Raw genomic sequence first — 19,372 nt, 5'->3', positions numbered from 1 at the left:
CTAATTATATTTTAGATTTTTTATATTTAAAATGAGATGTTTATCCTGTATTTGATTGTGTTTATCTGCAGTTAGTTACACGAATTCACATATGGGATGAAATTGGATAAGGATGAAATCGTTTAGAGATGAACGGGTTTAAGAGTTTTTAAGAGTTTTAGCCAAATGCTTTATAAGATAGTATAGATTATAATATATATATATATATATATATATAAACAAAATAAATAATATTATATAATAAATCCTTTTAATTTTTATATACTAAATAATATTATATATATATATATATATATTTGGAATCACGTGAGACTAGTCTGTTTTCGTAAGACGCGTGAGACTAATTGTTTACACTTGAAACTTCATAACAAAAGGTAACCTTTACAATGTTTTTGCTGTGAAGGTTCGTCTTTTTTACCTTGACAACGTTTTACTGTAAGGTTTCAAGTGTAAAAAATAGTTTCACGAATCTTACGAAAACAAAGTGGTTTCATGTGATCCAAATTCTCTCTCTACATTGACTTCCATTTTGATTAATCATCTCTGTGAGCATCGTGAACCACCTTCCCCACCGCCTACTGCCGTTGGATAAGAGCATCTCACCACTGACAATCGACCACCCAACCACCCACCACCCACCACCCACCACCACTCTTTCCTTTGTTTAGTCGGTGGTAATCCCCACAGGGACCACGAAACAGAAGCTCAATCGGTGGACCAATGGATCTGGGTTTCCTCCCTGTGAGCGCCGTGAACCACCTAAACACCGCCCTCACCCTTTTATCCCATGATTTCAGCCACCAAATTTTTCTTTGTGTTCTTGTTCAACCGCTCTCTCTTTGTATTGTCCTTCCCATCACCACCCGCAACTCACCCCCTCCACGGCTCCACCATCGTAAAACCAACCACCAACATCCATTTGGTCCACTGCATTCTAACTTCCATCTCTTCCCTCCGTGCATAGTTCTTTCTTCTTGCTTCTATTTTTATCAATATGTATAATGTTGGAAGTGGATCCACAATATTTACAAAGTGTGAGGTTTCAAATCTGGAATTTGGAACCAAAACCACAGTAGTAGTTGAACCTTGTTCTTGAAGGGTCAAAACTTTACTCTGGAAAATGTTAATGGCATCGATAGTTGGATTAAAAACTAGTTAAATTGATTCATTAGTCAACAACGATTTTGGGATTTGTTGTTTGTTTACCTCTTAATAGTTCTATTAAGAGGCAGTCTTTGAATTGTTAAGAGGTGAATCGTGTTTGATAAAAAAAAAACCTGTTTCATAATGATTCTAAAACTCTTTGAATGATTTTGTATCATGTGTCTCCCTTAACCATTAAACGCCTTAATTTTATTATAAACAATTACCAAACAATTATATTTCATTTTGCACTATATCATGAGAGCCTCTTAATTATTCAGTACTAAACCATTCAGTAACTACCAAACAACCCGTTGGAGTAAAAGGTGGAATAATTTGGTTTTTAGGTTTGATTTATGTTGGGTCTTGATTTGGGTTTTTGTTTACATTTCAAATTTGGGTTTGATTTAGGTTTCAAATATGAATTTGGTTGGGTTCTAGAAGTTGGTTCGACGGAGAAGATGATCAGAAAGAGAGAGGGTGGCCAGGCTATGAAAGGTGATTTGGGTAAAGACATAACTAGAAAAGAACAAAAGGGTAAAAAGTGCCCCTCACTTAGCGGACAACCTTAACAGAGTTAGTGATCATGGACGATTTTTAAAGCAAAATGTAAACGAGCGGGACGCTAACTATACTTATTGAAGTTTAGGGACGACTTTCATAGTTGGGTGTAAACCATATGGACCAAAATTGTAGTTTACACTGTTTTTTTTTTAAAGGGTTTGAGTTTTTAACTAACACCGTACTATAGAAAATGCAAAAATAATGAATTTTGTTGAACAATTAACAAAGAACTTGACGAAACTGGGTCATTTAGGGATACGATTTTAAACGAGTTTTTAATTAAATACATAACCCACCCCTTGGTCTATTAAAGAAAAAAAAAATAGTTTTATACTCATGAGAAGGTCATGAATCTAATTAAGATTATATATCTAAAAAACCAGAACACTTTACGACAAATTTGGGAAATTAGAGAAAACAAGTTCAAAAATCTACACCAAAAACAAGAATCGACTAATACAAATGGAAAACTATAGTCATTAATTATAAATCTAAATAAACCATATGTAATGACACTGGAAGCAATATTGTATCTGATATCTATTTGGACAATTTTTTCTATTGCTTCCTTAAACAATAGAAAATAGTCGAACTAGAACAAATTATTCAAACTGTAGAAACTGATGTATAATCTAGATTTGCTATCAATAGAAGAAAAAATTAATTTGAGATTACTGAATAATCTAGATATATTTGAGGTAAATTAGGCTTGACCGTTATGACTCGAGTGGTGGATACTTTCTTCAATATTCTCCATAGCTATTTTTTTTTCTCTCGAAAGGTTTATTTACAACGAGCTAGTTGGACATTGCAATAATATCCATCACATACACATCTAAACAAAATGGTGTAGCCGAAAGAAATAACCATACTATAATGGTAGAGATGGCAAGAAACATGATACAGGCAAAAGGTTCTCGTATTAAGTATGTTATTGCAACATCAATACGCGTCCTCAATACGCATTTTCAATTAGTCTTTTTACAGGAGTTGTTTGTTATCATTAGCGGTGTTCGGTATTTTGAGCATTCTACTAAACCACAAACTACAACGTAATTTTGGGTACAACAAGATTGCGTGAGGTTTTTGCTGGTTGTGCTTAATGCAATTTGCATCGCAAGTCATACAATAAAAATTAGGTCCTAACCTGTACAACTAAAAGTTTCACTAAAGAGTTTAAACTTGAAATAGTGGGAAGTGAGAGTGGAACTGATGAGATCGACATGGTAGGAGTTTTGGTGGGTGTTTCACAATGTCAACGTAGAGGGCTAAAGATGTAGACTCAAGACCGTAAGTTTACATTAAGAGGGTGTTTGGGATTGCTTATTTAAAACAATATGTGCTTTTTTGTAGAAGTGCTTCCTCTCTAGGCTTCGCTATCGCTTATGACTGGTATATGGATCTCTATCAACTTATATGGTGGCAAACTGGAGTTTTATAAAAAGTGTTTGGATTAGCTTTTGGTGGTACCACACCAGATAAACTGATAAAATAGATATAGATACTCTTTTCTTTTCTCATCTAAACACTAAAACTTCTTATTGTCGGTACCACAATGGAATAAGTTAGAAGAAAATAACTCATTAGAAACTCCTTATTACCGGTGCCAAACCGGTATAAGCATTTCATTTTTTTTTCTCCATCCAAACACTAAAAATTTCTTATTACCAGTACCACACCGAAATAAGTTAATAAACACTTTAGATAAGCAGTCCCAAACACCCCTAAGTTGGGAAGTTGAGTCGGACTTGTGTAGTTATTACTTCATTAGGCTTGTTGGTCTATACATAAAATAATAAATAAATGTTTGAATTTTATTTTTTATATATGATAATTTTGAAATAGTTATATTTAAGAATTTTTTACAATTTTCATCAAAAACACATGTGATATCCACAATTAATCGACGTTTTTTCCTAAATAATGATCGCTAATTTTTGTCAATGTATCATATATGATATTGATCATGGTAGAAAAGAAATATAAGTTATCTACAATATTACATAGATTATAAATTACATTTTAAAGTACATGTGACCTTATACATTTTAAATGTGTTTTGCTACACATCACATGTGATTCTGTTTTTTCAAAAATCATACGTTATTCACAATTAATAAAAAAAATCCAAAATATTTTCCTAATCATATATATATATATTTTAAAAATTACAATTTTCGTCAAAATCATAGTGATTCACAATTTAGTAATTTTTTCAAAATGTTTTTCTAATCATATGTGATTTTCTAATCATACGTGATAAAAATTTGAAAAACATAATTGTGAATAACGTATGATTTTGACGAAAATTGTAATTTTTAAAATATTGTTTTAAATAAAAAAATGTTTCTTTAAATAAAAAAATGGCCTTTTATTTATTAATTATTGTAAATGAGTGAAGTATTACACCTAGTATGTCCGTCCCCCATCAACGTATTTTTTTTGTTTTACGCATTCAGAGTTTGCCTCGATTTGATACCGCTCTCGCGGCCCACACCGAAATAGTAACTAAATATGCCTATTTTAAATGCATTAAACATAAAATATTTTTGTAAATAAAAAATTATATTATATTAAAATTATAAATATGGTAAAAATAGAATCTTAAATAACTTTATACAATCAAATTACTTTTATACCCTTATTTATTTATTTTAGAATTAATTATTTAAGATATTATTTAGTGAAATGATTGACCCATAATTATTGTTGCATTCTTTCAAATATGCATAATTCTTGTTTGATTCCCCACCCTCCCTCTCTCTCTCTCTCTCTCTCTCTCTCTCTCTCTCTCTTTTTATATACACACATATATATATATACATATATATGTGTGTGTATATATATATATATATATATATATAATATTAAGGCCACTTCTTTTGTTAACCATATTATTAGGACTTGAGATCACGTAAGACCAACTTGTTTTCGTGAGACCAGTGAGATCAGCTTTTTACACTTGAAACTTCACAGCAAAATGTTATGAAGGTAATCTTCACAGTGTTTTTGCTGTGAAGTTTCAAGTGTAAAAATGTGGTCTCACGGGTCTCACGAAAACAGTCTGGTCTCACGTGAACCCAACCCATATTGTTAGTGTTAACTTTATAAACCGATCTTGACCATTAATATATCAGCCTAGATTTTGTTATCGATTAATCTTGGTATATTCATTTACATGACAATTAAATAATTTATCTATTTGTACCCTTGCTTAAAGTAGTTGTATTTTGGATTAATAATGTAAGTCCAAATTTTATATAAATGGTCAATTATGTAGAAAATAAATTGGTCTTAGGACTAGAAATGTTAAGAAAAATCCATGTTGGGACGAATATTGAGTTAGGCAATTGATGAGGGGTAATATTTGATAAGTGAGAATTCTTGTACTAACTATTTAAACCCCTTAATTTCAGCCAAATAGCCCCAATTTGCATCTTGCACTTCTCTCTTTAGACCTAAAATTCTCTCTTCACATAAACCCTAAATTTGTTTATAACCTTCTCATGCATCTAGTAATTTGGTAATATTTTGAAGATTTGAAGCTAACTATTTTGAGCTGTGCATAGAAATCATAGTACTGCTGGTTGTTTAATAATTCATATAAAATCAATCGTTGATCCGATTTAGGTGTTCAATATATTTTCGGAAAGGTATCTGTGTCTACTACAACTTTGTAGTTTATGTCCAAACCTGATTTTACCTTCATAATACTCAAAACAGTGAGTTTCTGTATCTGGTCTGTGAAAAAATAGGATTTGCGCACTGTTTTTAGAAAATTCATATAAAATAGGTTTTTGATCCAAATGGAATGAATCAAAATCTATTGAAACCCTAAGTAATATTCCTACAACTTTTGTTTAGATATTAACACCTAAAGGCATCTCTAAGTATGATACAAATGATCAAAATCAAGTTGGTTCAAAGCTGTCAGGTGCAGGGGATTTAGTAGCATTATTTTTACTTGTACTTTGTGCTTTGAGGATTGTAACATCCGTAGATCTTGCACCAATCAGTCACAATCATGTGTAAACTTATTCAAGACCACTCTTAGAATAAGAAAGGGGCATTAACAAGGGGATAGGAGCTACGTGCTTACTTCATCGATTACCGTTTAAGGTACGGATTTTCAATCCTTGTAACTCTAGCTACTAGTCTAGTATCAAGGTAAAATATTTATCTCATTCTCTATCAAGCATTTATCACATATTCTCTTGTTTTCAATTAATGAAATCAAATTGGGATATTTTGAGTTTGATAACTCCTTTAATTATTGGTGTTCGATATGTCAATGAACATAAACCTTATTTAGAGCTATTATTAGTGTTTTGTCTTTGGTATGACTATTGTTGGCTACTTGAGTTGAACCACTTTTGAATTTGATTTTTTTTTTGGTATTGAACCTTTGTCGGATTTGAACCGTTTTTGGACTTCTATTTTGACATGTAGCAGTTAATAGTTTCATATTTTGTGGGATCACCCTTTTCACATTGAATTGACATGTTTTTGATGATTTGAGTATTTTGTGCTTCAATGCACGACATCGAGGGCAATGATGTTGTGACGCCTCTATGACGGCTATAAATTGTCATGGCGTCCTCGCTATTATACCCCAACGTCAATAAGTGGGTCTGGCCTGGTATCGGCCAATTTGAGGGCGAATGGATCAATCCTAGGAACCGTTGTCAGGAGCCGTATTCGGGAACCGATTACCGGAAGGGAATTGAGTGTATTGCCCTACACTTATTTTCCATTGTTCGAGTGGTCTGTACAACCCTCGAATCCAATCGATTTTCTTATTTATTCTCAATTTTTGACTTGATGATATTATTTTGATTCTTTCAGTATGAACATTTCATATCAATTACTAATCGATCACTTCATGTTCCGGTTTTTGGATTCCTTATAATTATTATCTTTTATTAACTCGATTGTATATTTGCGATCTTTGTTATTTTAATTATCCACTCACTGAGCATTTGGGGTAAAGAATCGTAGGTGGGATTATCACGGGACTGAGAGCGATGGAATATGACTATTTTGAAGACGACCTTGGATAGTATAGTAGTTTTTGTTTCTGTATATATTGTAATTGTATCCATGTCAACTTAACTTTTAGTTTACCACACCTTTATTTTGATGGATATTCATAGTAGCTCTGGTTTTCCCGTGTATATTAGCTATTTACCTTGTTATGTTTTCCTTCGTAACACACCATCCTCCGACTACGTGGGACGGGGGTGTTACAATTAATATGGTGAATCAACGGATGAAATATAACAATGGCCATTTTGTAATTAAAGTGAAAGTGATGCATGTGAAAAGTTTGGTATGAGCATGAACACTAGTGAACAAAGGGTAGTATGGTAAAAAAAATCAATCCAAACCAAAAGGAAACTATCGAGTTGCTTGAAATATCGTTGGCTCTATTGAAGAACTGCATTAAATCCGATTTTGGTGGCATGATTCTTAAGTTAACAAAAATCTTGATAGCAATCATATCTTGCAATCGAAAAAATGGCATATACTGTTTTTATCGTTATCATCTTCAACATTGACGACTTTGTTTTCTTCAACCGTCATCGTTTCCATCTGCAGAACTGCAATTCTATATGATTTGTGTATGATAAGAAAGGAGACGCAAAGGTGAAGGAAGTAGAGGCCGGTAATTTATGTTGGAAGCAGGATGAAAATGGAGCAAGCGATGTAGTTATTTGAAGGGATGTTCAAAACCTTCAACACTAAACATGAAAACATGTTCACTTATGAACATAAAAACAGGTTCATAAAAAACATATTCACTTTGGAAAACAGGTTTATTTCGAGATTCTATATTGAAATTGGAATTTTTAGCAGTGAAAGAAAACAATTTTCAGAAGAAAAAAAATGGCAAACATGTGTGAAAGTGTTTATGTATGAACCTGGTTCACAAACTCTTCATATATGAATCTGTTTCACTTATGCATCATATATGAATCTTTTTCACTTAATGTTCATATATGAATCTGTTTCACTTATTTATCATATATGAACCTGTTTCATTTAATGTTCATCTATGCATCTGTTTCAAAGAAGGTACTTGTTTATGAATGGTACTGTTACAGGTAATCTTAAAACGGGGAACATACAAACTTGACGTTCACCTATGAAACAAATCCATAATCAATTTGAATATAAAAAAAATGCTCCATTGTTGAAGAAGAAGAGGAAGACATGCAAATCAATGACTAAAAAAAAAAGTAAATCACTAAAAATTATCAAAACAATAACCTCCATATTTATCTTTTTTGTAATTATGGAAACTCTTAATGTAACCGATTTATTTAAAAACACTCAGGGGTGTTTGGTTCATGGAATTTGTTGGAATTGGAAGGAATTAGAATGTCCAAATCTTTGACCAAATTCCAAATCCCATGTTTGGTTCACATAATAGATGCGAAGGAATCCTTCCAATTCCAACCAATTCCTTAATTCAYTGATTTCACAATTCCACCGCATATACCACGGATTTCAAATTCCAATTCGACAAATTCCTTAGCCCTCATCCATTCATCGACGCTTTATCTCGATTTGCTCTGTTCGATCTCCTTTGCTCGATCTCGTTTAAAACTAAGAATGACAACGGGCCAGGTTCGGGCCGGTTATTGGTATCCCCGTCCCAGAAACCGATAACTAAAATCGTCCCCATGACCGCCCTGATCCCCGTCGGGGATCTTATCGGGTCCCGCGGTTTCCCCGATTCCCGTTGGGGAACTTGTTAAGGTAAAAGTCCTCTTTTTTTCGTTCACCGTTGATTGTAACCAAAACCGAAACCGAAACCCGAAACAGATCTAAAAATTGCCGAATTTAATATATTATATATATATATATGTATATAAATTAAAATTAATATATATATACACATATTAGGCCGGGCCGGGCCGATGATCACCGTCCCCGCCCCCGTTAAAATCCCCGAATTTGTACTCGATCCCCGCCCCGTCCCCGATAAGACGTCCCCGAACCCAGGCCGAAAGTTTCGGTTTCAGTTTTTTTGGCCTGTAATTTTCTCGTTGAATTCCGTGAACGAAACAAAAAAATGCCAATTCGGTTAAGAATTTCATTCCAATTCCATCCAACCAAATGCAATCAAAAGACATGGTCAAATTCCATCAAATTCCATTTCATTCCATCAAAGTCAAATTCATTTGATGAATTCCAATTCCATTGAATTTCATTCTACGAACCAAACGCCCCCTAAAAGTACAAGATTACCGTTACTGAGATTCAAAATTGAATCCTTGAAACCACCAAGAATAGATAGATTTGATTGGCTGATGAGGGTTAACAAAGTTAACACTAATTTATTGGTCGAAATATGACTTTCAAATTAAGTTCCAAATTAATGGATGCTGCCAAAGGTTAACAAAAGAATACGACAAGTTTTACGGCAGGTCAAAGTTGCAAAACTGCACCGCATAATGCAGTAATTTAAAATAAAACTGCAAATTGTACCACAAAAGTTCTAAACTACATGTTTTGGTGTGATTGGATGCGGTTTATGCTGTGTTTTAAACACTCTAATTTTCATACATCATATGAGGTTTAGATAGGCAGAAAGACCAATTATAAGCCACACTAGTTTTTTTGTTCTAAACCCTGTTTGACAACCATAAACTACCTTATTTTTTGAGTTTATTGAAACCTTGTTTGTTAAGCCATGAGACAACTTTTTAAAAGAGCTACTTTAGATAACCTTATCAATAAGTTTTACGGACTTAGGGGCCGTTTATTAAACGTTTGCTTGGTAATTAAGTGCTTATCGGATAAATTTCCTCATCGGATGAACATGACAAGGGCAAGAATCTTACCGGGTAAGAGCGATGAGAAGGATGTATAGTCTTACCCGGTAAGTGAAGATGACGACTCTTATCCGGTAAATTGTTGCATTCGATACATTTTGATGTACTAAAATCTTATGCATCAAGATAAATTATAGTGTTGACTTCTATGTAAGCACTTACCGGGTAAACATTTGGGTAAATAACCCCTTAGTTCAACTTTTTTTTCAATCATTGATAGAATATGATTAAGCCTATTATTGCTACACTCAACATTTTGATATTCTTCTTTGTGTTTTCTAATTCAACCAATGAATTTATCATGGGTATTTCTATATATCACATTTGTTTTTATAAGACACTTTTGAAATAGTGTCCTATATAAAATAGCTAATACAAATTATTTTCTTGGATAAAAATGTTCCAAAAACTTGTTACAATAGCCTAAAAACATTCTATAAACCTATTACAACACATTTAGATAATGAGATTTTATTGTTTGGTCTTACAAATTAAATATCATATAAAACAGTCTATTAGCACTACAACAAAATCGGGTTTATAAGACACTCACAATTTCTAAGTGTCCTAATAGACCTTTTTATAAAACTTATTTTATAGGACCAAAAAAATAAAGTGTCCTATCTAAAGGCGTTGTAATAAGTTTATATGACGTTTTTTTATGTCGTAATAAGTTTTTTAGGACACTTTTAATATAAAACGTCCAATTATCAACTTTATAGGACACTATTTGAAACTGTCATATAAAAACAAATGTCCTATAAAAAATTGAGTTTATAGGACACTTTTGAGAAAGTGTTCTATAAAACAGCTAATGCGACATTTTGTATTAAAAATGTTCTAAAAAACTTGTTAAGACGCCCAAAAGTATCATATAAACTTATTACAACACCTTTAGACATGACACTTTATATTTTGGTCCTATCAATTAAGTCTTATAAAGCGGTCTATTGAGACACTTAGAGATTGGAGGTGTCCTATAAACCCAATTTTATTGTTGTATAGGACGCTTGGGTTCCATTTGGTTTGTAAGAGTGGATGGGATTTGGAATTGAATTACATTCTTTGGTTTGAAAATTTTCATGGATTTGATGTTTGCGGGATTATATTGAAATCCCACAAACACAAAATTTTGAAATCCCAAGGGGATGATTGATATTTGTATGTAAAAATGTTTTAAAATAAAACAATTTTTTTTTTATAATAATGAATCAATAAAAAAATAATTTAATTAATTTTATGATTATTTATTATTTATTTTAATAAATTATTATAAAGAATGAAATTCAATCCCATTCCAAATTCGACAAACCAAATACATCAAATATTCCAAATCTTCCCAATTCCAAATCTTTCAATGAAACCCAAATTCTCAAAATCATTCCATCAAACCAAATGGATCTTTAGACATTTTTAGAGTTCTATAAACCCAATTTTGTTGTAATGGGTTATGACTCATTATTGATATAAAATATGAACCATCAAAGCTCACAATTTTTTTAATTATGACCCACTTAGAACATATATGACTCATTAAAGTCCATCAAGACCGATTATGACCCACTTAGAACAATACATAACATATTAAAATCCACTAAGATTGATTATGACTATCTTAGACCAAATAATTAAAGTCCGCCAAGAGTAATATGACCCGCTTGGGCCGATTATTACCCATTAAAGCCCACCATGATCAAATTTGACCCACTTAGAACAAATATTACTATTACGACCCATTAAGACTGATTATTATGACCTGCTTAGACCAAATATGACTCACTAAGACCGACTATGACCCATCTACACCAAATATGAGATAATTTCATATTTAAAAAAAAATGTCGTCGATGGATCAAAACGACCGAAACTTCCTCTAACGAGTTGATATATGCTCCAAACGAACACCAAAAACTTCAAATACTCTGAGTGAGATGTGTTCTGAACAAGTGTCAGATTTCATTACAGTCCAATCGAGAACCATCGTCTCCAAGCAAGTGATATATTCTTAAAAAACACGTCGAATGATGATAAAACAAATTCATACAAAATGACAATGATATGGGTCCAATTGTCTGATAAAAAACGGAATCGAGTAAACTATGTTCGCAACACGCAAACAAAAATCAATACTCGTACAATATTTACCAAAAGATCACAATACTTTCAAAATGTCAAAGATGTCACAAACACCAAATCGACCTTTGTTTATGAATCCATGAACGGTGAATCGAACATGCTTTGTGACTATTTGAGCTCAATGAAAGAAACAAATAGCTGAATGGCGTCGAACTGAATGCATTTATTTAATGCATACTAATCATCACGAAATCCAAACCTCTTGGAAAAAGTCTCGTATACAATGTTAAAGTTCATTTGAATGTCGTCTCCTAACTTGTTGAACAAATGTCAAGAGAACAACCAAATTAGCTTTGATGAACTGCGAACGATCGCCCATTGGTGATCCATAATTGGAGAATCTATTACGGTCGAAAGTGCTTCCTTCAGGAATCGTCATCTTAAACAAACATTCCGAGTGTTTCCAGAACAATTGCAAAAACCAAGATGTAGTCTTTTGAGTAGTGTTTGACACTACAACAAAATTGAGTTTATAGGACACCCCAATCTCTAAGCGTCATAATAGACCGCTTTGTATGACTTAATTTATAGGACCAAAATATAAAGTGTCATATCTAAAGGTGTTGTAATAAGTTTATATGACATTTTTGGGCGTCTTAACAAGTTTTTAGGACATTTTTAATACAAAGTGTTGCATTAGCAATTTTATAGGACACTTTTGAGAAAGTGTCCGATAAACTCATTTTTTTAAAAAGTGTCAGATAAACTCATTTTTTTATAGGACACTTTTGAGAAAGTGTCCTATAAACTCATTTTTTTTATAGAACACTTGTTTTTATAAAACAAATTTTCAAATAATGTCCTATAAAGTTGCTAATGAGACGTTTTATATTAAAAGTGTCCTAAAAAACTTATTACGACGTCGAAAAATGTCATATAAACTTATTACAACGCCTTTAGATAGGATACTTTATTTTTTTGGTCATATAAATTAAGTCCTATAAAGAAGTCTATTAAAACGCTTAAAAATTGGGAGTGTCCTATAAATCTAATTTTGTTATAGTGTTAGCACACAAATAAACAAAGCCTAAGCTTTAATACCAATTGTTGGGATTTGATACCACATTGTCCCAAAATCGAATAAAATGACGAACTTTATTAATCAAATACACAAGTTTTTTATATTAACAAATACTCGAATGTGGGATGAAACAAATGAAACTAAAGATGAACAAACCGAATGTGTAAAACACAATTAAAGAAAGCAAACTAATTAATAATACTGACGAATTAACGTGGTTCCACCACCACAATGATGGTGTACGTCCATATGCAAAAGGCATTACAACAAAATTGGGTTTATAGGACACCCCCAATCTCTAAGTTTCTCAATAGACCGTTTTATTGGACTTAATTTATAGGACCAAAATATAAAACGTCCTATCTAAAGGTGTTGTAATAAATTTATATGATGCTTTTGAGCGTCTTAACAAGTTTTAGAACATTTTTAATACAAAGTGTCGTATAGCAACTTTATAGGACACTTTGAGAAAGTGTCCTGTAAACTCAAATTTTTATAGGACATTTGATTTTTATAGGATAATTTTTCAAATAGTATTCTATAAAGTTGCTAATGAGACGTTTTATATTAAAAGTGTCATAAAATCTTATTACAACGTAAAAAAACGTCATATAAACTTATTACAACGCGGACGCTTTATTTTTTTGGTCATATAAACTAAGTCTTATAAAGAGGTCTATTTGGATGCTTAGAAATTTGGAGTGTCCTATAAATCCAATTTTGTTGTAGTGTCATCCATCTTAAAAAGTCTTTCAAACCAACTCTACAAAGGGAAATTTGTGTCCTGATTATACTTTCAAAATATACGGTGGCACATAACAAATTGATACGGTGACACTTTCCACGACTCTATAATTTTCTACATTACAACGGAGGAACGATGCGATGGCCCGTGTCACCATATGTAGTATGTAATTCAGTGTGTGCGTCCCTGGATACTCCAACTACTTTCTAAGATCTATCATGTGTCATTCTCAATAGCAGAACAGGCTCTCCGCCCACTTTGTATTTGATGGAATTCATTGAGGAAGAACAAAACACCCAAAAAGGAAAACGTCAGAAAATCTAACCATCACAAATTTTAGAAATTCAGGAACAATATCAAACCTTACACTACTAGAAAATTGGGCATTTCCGGCGCATTTTTTGGCGGACGGTTTCCGCCGGTAATTTTCCGGCGGATTTCCGTGTGATTTCAAAAAAGTCAACTTTTATTGACTTCCACCGGAACAAAGTTCTATTGACTTCCATGTGTACTGTTTATCGACTTAGTTTATCATTCATATTAAATATTATAACGTTTTATTTATTTTATAGGAAATTCAAACCTTAAGGACCCAACTTAGAGGATCGACGTTTGGCGGAGGAGGAGCGATGGCGGGCGGCGGAAGATCGACGTTTGGCGGAGGAGGAGCGACGTTTGGCGGAGAAAGTGTAGTCGTTCTCATACAATTGACACAATAAGAAACCCCCAAACAAAAATTAACGCGTTTTATTTTCCTGAAACGCCATATGAGTACTATCTGAGTAGTTAGATTCCCATCCATTAGAGCTATATGGCATCAATGGGACACTATAAAGATTGGATTCTTCTACTTCTAGGATTAAGCTTCTAGAGTCTTCATGTGTATGCTGTTGAACCACCAAGGATGAGTTGTGAACTTCCTCAAGCTCTCTAGCTCCATTGCCACCTCTTTTATGGTAGGTCTATCTTCGCCTTCTAACTTAAGGCATATCTTCATCAGCTCGACTACTGCTTGTAATTGCTCCAGAGTCCCTTCATGTAGCACTCGTGGTTCAACAATTTCATATAGGCGGTTTTCTTTCATTGACTTGACAAAGTATGTTCCTAAATTTTTTGTTCATTGGTTCTATCTGCACAAAGGGGTTTTTCCCCAGCTATGAGTTCTGCAAGGACCACTCCAAAACTATACACGTCACTCTTGCCAGTCAGTTCGCTTGTGTTGAAGTATTGAGGATCCAAGTGTGCTTTGAACAAGAGTGGTGACTTGATCGTGATCCAATGGAACCAACCTTGAAGCACCAAAATCAGAAATTTTTGTGATGTAGGTATCATGTAACAATATATTGGTAGACTTTACATCTCTGTGTTTGATATGCATAGTAGCTTGTGAATGAAGGTATCCAAGTGCACTTGCAGCTTCAACAACAATTTTCAATCGATTTCCCCAAGATAACCAACTCATTCCACCTGATCTATGATGAATATGATAACACAAGGTGTTATTTGAGATGAACTCATAAACTACTACCAGGACCTCCTCTTCCAAACAACAACCTAAAAGCTTAACCACATTTCTATGTATGATTTGTATAAGGATTAAGACTTAATTGACGAATTGCTCTATTTGGGTCCCCATCCACTAGTTTAGACTTCTTTATTGCAACAACACGTTTAAGGCAAAATTCCTTTATACACTACACACAACAACAAATTCGGGTTTATAGGACACTCTCAAATTCTAAGTGTCCTAATAGACCTCTTTATAGGACTTAGTTTATAGGACCAAAAAAATAAAGTGTCCTATCTAAAGGCGTTGTAATAAGTTTATATGATATTTTTTGACGTCGTAATAAGTTTTTTAGGACACTTTTAATATAAAGTGTCCTATTATCAACTTTATAGGACACTATTTGAAAAATTGTCCTATAAAAACAAGTGTTTTATAAGAAAAATAAGTTTATAGGACATTTTCTCAAAAGTGTCCTATAAAGTTGCTAATGTGACACTTTGTATTAAAAACGTCCTAAAAAATTTGTTAAGACGCCCAAAAGTGTCATATAAACTTATTACAACACCTTTAGATAGGACACTTTATTTTTTTGGTCCTATAAACTATGTTCTATAAAGAGGTCTATTAGGACACTTAGAATTTGAGAGTGTCCTACAAACCCGATTTTGTTGTAGTAACATCGTAACCACCTCGATCAATGGTTCGCTCCTCAGAAGAATTGTTAGTTGCTTTCTAAAGCTGTTCAGTGCTGAAGATAGTCACTACATCGCTAGTCCCTGGTGCCTTGAGTTTTTGTTTCAGAAACACACCCCCATTTTGCTCAAAGAACTTTTCTTGTAGCTTAGTTAGTTTCCTTTTCCTTATTCCAAAGAACATCCAAGTTATTGCAGAAAATATTGCCAACAAGCCCATACCCAGAGCTACATGTGAAAATAAAAAGGATCGAGAAATTCTTCAATTAGTTACCTAGTCGAAATGCGAAAAAACCTGATTCTTGGTGTGAAAAACTAAAAACACATTGTATAGAGATTCAGTTCGTAATGCTAGTGGCTGCAAGTCATCATATACATACACACACACACAGAGAAATAGAGAGAAAGCCATGGCTAAATTGAAGGAAGAATGGTGGAGGGAAAGGGCAAGTTATATGAAGAATTACCTAGAGTCATTATCACTGCCGAAATTTTGATACTTTAGCAACATATCGACAACCATCTATAGTCGTTATATCACCCGTGTATCTTGGCCAACACGTACAACTGTAACTCCCTTGAGTGTTAATGAAATTACCATAACAATGGCTTTTATCCTTGCACTCATCGATATCTAGCAAAGATTAATATACATCGACAAAGTAAACAAAAACAAAGAAAGAAAAAAAAAACTAAAACAAAGAGACACAAAGAAAGTAAAATAAAGTATTCCGTATAGATCATATTATAAACATCAAAAAAGGAAAATAGTCATCGTTGAGTTATTTGTATTATTTCATATACGAAAATGATTCTTTTTTTTTAAATGATTTTGCATATACGAAAATATATTCAATTAATTTATAACCCTCCATTCAATCGTCATTTAACTTGTAGATTTGCCACCGGTTTTTCTGAGTCATTGATCATAAAGCTTGGACAACCTAGATTAATTCCGTAGGTCCCAAAAATACTTGTCATTCTTATTTAAATGTTTCCTGTATATGTGTGTGTCTGTCTATATTGTAGTTATATGGAAATTGAATTGTATTTCTACTTGTAATAAAACAAAATATGGAATTTAGTCCATCTCAAAATTTAGTAAATGCAATGTTTTTTGTAGAATAAAAAATAAAAACTTATAATAGATGTTACAACAAAAATATGATGTGATTTGGACTTTCTAACAATGTGACTCTAATCCTAAGAAATACTGATAAATTAGATGAAATTCTAAAACCAATGTGACATTTCAAGAAAACAAACCACATTAGCTACTTTTGGTGCTTGCTATGGTGTTGATTGTGTAAGCATCATCGCTATGTTTTCTTAGCAAATGGTTTGCAACACTTGTTGGGATTTGGCTAGCTATATGACCCTGAATATTAATAAAGTCGCAAGCTTTAAAGAACAATGATGACAAAAATGTGACATTATCCACGATCAATGTGGGAAAACAAATTGAATAACAAGAATAACTAATAAACGGACATGTAGTTACAATGTTTCCTCCGTAAATTGTTCGTGACACTATGATTACTGCTTCTCTATGTTATGTTGGGAAAATGATCTTTATTGCATCCGTTTATTGGTCATGCACAAAAGACACACAATTGTTTTTGCTTATTTAAATTGGACTTTGAAAAAACCCGAGCATTGTGCATCTCTACTATATATACTTTATGAAAAGTGCATGCCATTTATAATATCTAAATGTGGTATGATAAATTATTAGAATAGAATTTGACAACCTACCATGTTTTATCCTTATGAAACATTTAGCGACGGATCAGCGACGGATTTGCGATGGACACTTTCAGCGACGGATCAGCGAGGGAAGTATTTCGCGACGGATCAGCGAGGGATATGCGACGGATATATCAGCGACGGATCTGCGACGGAATTTTCAGCGACGGATCTGCGAGGGAACTTTCAACGACGGATTTGCGAGAGAACTTTCAGCGACGGATTTGCGAGGGAACTTTCAGCGATGGATTTGCGAGGGAAATTCAAGCACTTTCAGCGACGGATTTCCCTCGCTAATCCGTCGCTAATTTGTAAAAAATTAAGAAATAAATTTTTTAAAAATACATAAATCCTGTATTTATTTTTAAAATTCCTGAAAATAATAATATATAACAAAACAAATCTATGAACAAAAATAACCAATTCATACGATTTAAAATRTGGATTCATACAATTTAAAATATTCAATTCATACAATTTAATCTTCGAATACATACAATCTAACTATCGGGATCTGGGGGAGGTGGGAAAACGTATCCTGACTGCCGCATAAACACAGCAAAATGCTCCGATAATGCGAGGGATCAGCGAGGGAATTGGCAAAAAGCTGATCCCTCACAGATCAGCGAGGGAATATGTTTTTTTTTATTTATTTATCGGGGCTTAACCCATTTAACTGGGCTTTGTTCGGTTTTATTGAACCTTATTCTATTTACCGGGATATATTGAGTTTATCGGGATTTAATTAACTTTATTCAGTTTTATTTGACATTGTTCGGTTTTAATGGTCCTTTATGGGCTTTATTCGGTTTTATTTGGCCCAAATAAAACCCATTAAGTCCCAACCAAACGGAATAAAACCCATTAAGGCTCAAATAGAACCGAATAAAGCCCATTAAGGCCCAATAAAACCGAATAAATCTCATTAAGGCCCAATAAAATTGAATAAATTCCATTAAGGCCCAATAAACCGAATAAATCTCATTAAGGCCCAATAAAATTGAATAAATCCCATTAAGGCCCAATAAACCGAATAAATCTCATTAAGGCCCAATAAAATCGAATCGTGTGTTGCGTGGTGACGATAATATCATCTTCAAATGGAATGTTATAGACTAAAATTTGAAGTTCTCTTCCAAACAAGTTTTAGGAAAATGTTTGTGGCAACTACTCATTAACATTAAAAGTTTTTAAGATAAGTTGACAACAATCTTAGAACCGTATGCTAATTTAAGTTCTCTAACTATGCTCGAGAACGGTGTTGAAATGTACTCTACAAGTGTTTGACTAATGTTAGTAGTTTGTTTAACTTGAAATCACAGTTTTAATTGAAATCTCATCTAAGGTGACAAAGTCAAGATTTTAATTTTTATAACAAATTTAATTGAAATCTCATTTGAAGTTATGAAAAAAACATTCTATAATATTAGTGAAAATTTGAGCGGTGCGTAAGCTGTACCGACAGTAGTGAAAACTCAAGACGATGCATGAAGAACCAAATCAACAAACTAAGATGTCACACCCCGTTAAAGCGGAAACACGGGGTATGGCAGGTAGAGTCTCATAGCAATAATGTATAAACAACACAACCATACAATTTAAAACAGAAATACAAAATAATTAAAGTTTACAATACCAAATACAAGTTTGCAACACTAAACATAAAATAAGATTGAAATTTCTAAATGTGACACGTCTTCAAATATGTGTCACCGAAAATCTTTCTTACCCTGAAAAAAAAAGCATGTCAAACAAGTGTCAACTTCAAGAATTGGTGAGTTCACAGATTTTATATGCATAAAATGATTTTAAATGCAGCAAATCTTATTTATAAAATTTATGAGCAATGACTTAAAAACACGTCATACACATGATTTATATTGTTGAGCCACTACTAAACCTAGAAACGCCCCACGAACTACCTCAGAGGTGGTGGCGAACCACATGTGTAGAACATTCTTACGAACTACTTCA

At 33.0% G+C, this 19,372-nt stretch overlaps 1 pseudogene; it reads right to left on the bottom strand.

Annotated features, from left to right (window-relative positions):
- Positions 1-14,187: 14,187 nt before the first annotated feature.
- The window catches only part of LOC112517743, a 15,885-nt pseudogene continuing 10,700 nt past the window's right edge, over positions 14,188-19,372 (bottom strand).

The sequence above is a fragment of the Cynara cardunculus genome (assembly GCF_001531365.2).
Source record: "Cynara cardunculus var. scolymus isolate 2C chromosome LG 9, CcrdV1, whole genome shotgun sequence".
NCBI classification, from domain to species: Eukaryota; Viridiplantae; Streptophyta; class Magnoliopsida; order Asterales; family Asteraceae; genus Cynara; species Cynara cardunculus.
Note: the sequence above shows the minus strand (reverse complement) of the source record. Positions and strands in the feature narration are given on the sequence as shown.